We start from the raw sequence: 2,091 nt of genomic DNA on the forward strand, positions 1-2,091 counted from the left end.
AATATTTTGTTTATTTCTCTTATTATCTGCAAACAGAAAAGTTTCCATTGGCTAATTTAACGTCTGTAATTTAAGGACCCATTTTAAAGAAAATTGTGTTTTTAACATATAGGAGGACATTTATTTAAGAAAGTTTATATCTGTATGTATTTATTTATTCACATTGCTGTGATTTAGGAGCAAAAAAAGCAGTTTGAAAAGATAATATTTTTAGAAAATATGCTGTACTCTTTAATCCATTCTAGATGACTACATCTATTTACATTTTTCTTTTCCCCGTCTAAGCTGGAATCCTGCTCAAAACTGAACAGCTGGATTGCTTCAATATTGCAATATTTTTGTATAATTATATAATACACCAATATTTTTGTTGCACTGGGAATGTTAGGTCAGAGTTGTGAGGAGTTGTAAGCTATACAACATGAAAACATATGGATAATGGGAAGCGCCATGGACATGAAATAGAGAGAACTAGACTAATTATTCCATCTCTATTCAGGTTCCAAACAGGAAGTACCCGCTGGTCCTAGAAAAAGCCAAAATCCCAATGACTTCTATTGAAAAATAAACAGCTATATCTCAGTCATTCTGTTTGTCAGAATAACCATTCTTGATCTGGTGTCTCTTTTAAAGATGTTCTTGCTAAAACATTTTTTTTTTCATGATATATTTTCTTTATCGCAAGTTATTCAAGTTATAAATTGGCCAATCAAACCCCTCAGTAAGAGTATGTGGTGCCTTCTGCCCCCCACTTTTAACGTTTGATTGGCAGAGCCTGGTTTCAGTGAGGGGGTGTGGCTTTCAAACAAACTCATTCTTGTTTTGCGAGAGTGGTTGCCATAGAAATGATGACTTGGACCAATCGCAGCTTAAGGCATTTTCTATGGGTGACATCACAGCCTTGTTTTGTCTATCTCTATATATGTTAATGGTCCAAGCCAGTGGTCCCTACATTTGTAATGAACTACTACCACTCTGCAGAAACTATGTTCTAGAAAACAACACCGTTTTTTTAGGGGGGGGGGCTAAAAACAGCATCATCCTAATTAAAGATAGTAGATCCAAAGATGATCGGAATTGGTCTTTAAAGGGTCACCAAACAGGGCAGTTGGAGTCTGACTCCATTCTCAGCCCAGATTTAAACATGCCCAAAAGGGGGCGGAGCTACTGGAGGTGGACTGAGCGGCTGAGGTGTGGGTTGGATCTATGATTGACAGTTAGGTTAGCTTTATGTAGCGTACGCTGGGTCTTCAATATGGAGACTGGTTTGTCATTGTTATGTTCAATTAAAAAACAAAAAAACATTGAGAGTGGTACCGAGCAAAGTGAAGTTTCTCCACAGAACTTTCTGTCGAGGTTGAGGATTTTTTCCTCTCCCTTCTCCAGAGGCCGGCGCTCATGGTCCAGAACTTTATTGTTTTGAGCTACTGGCTCAAGACGCTGCTTTGCAGGTCTGAAGGGGAACCATCTCTGACAGTGGCAAAAAGGTGCTAGCATCATAGCTAATAAAGGCTAACCTATTAAACAAACAACCCTGAGTGAAATGTTCATTGAAAATCCATCACCAGGATGGCGTTTGGTGGATAAAAAGCCAATTACACTCAAACTCTGTTCCCTAACTTCCAAGTCCACTGGAAAGTTGTGCAAGTCAATAGATTTTTGACAACTGATGGCAATACAGCTATGAACCATGCTAAAGCTAACTACCAGCTGTTACAGAATCAAAGATGGCTGTGGCTTTTACACTGGAGCTGCAGAGCACGATGACGGGAAACTTCTGGGATTTACACCAGTTGACCAATCACAAAATTCCACTGCAATACCTCGTTTCACCATGTAGGGGGCAGCACGCAGACAGTTTTTGATAATATTTTCATGAATTAAACAAGTTTACCAGTATCTTAATATGTCAAAAATTTGGCAACAACCAACAGACAGACTCTTGAAGCCCCATTTATAAAGGCCAACCATTTGAGGAGGTGGGGGGAGGGGGAACAGGAAGTAGGGAATAGATAGTGTAAGGATCCTCTACTCTCCTCATCCTTTCCCAGATGAAAAGTTAAAAAAAAAAAAGACGTCTCACCGACTCCT

This window comes from Oryzias melastigma, linkage group LG20 (assembly GCF_002922805.2).
Source record: "Oryzias melastigma strain HK-1 linkage group LG20, ASM292280v2, whole genome shotgun sequence".
Classification (NCBI taxonomy): domain Eukaryota; kingdom Metazoa; phylum Chordata; class Actinopteri; order Beloniformes; family Adrianichthyidae; genus Oryzias; species Oryzias melastigma.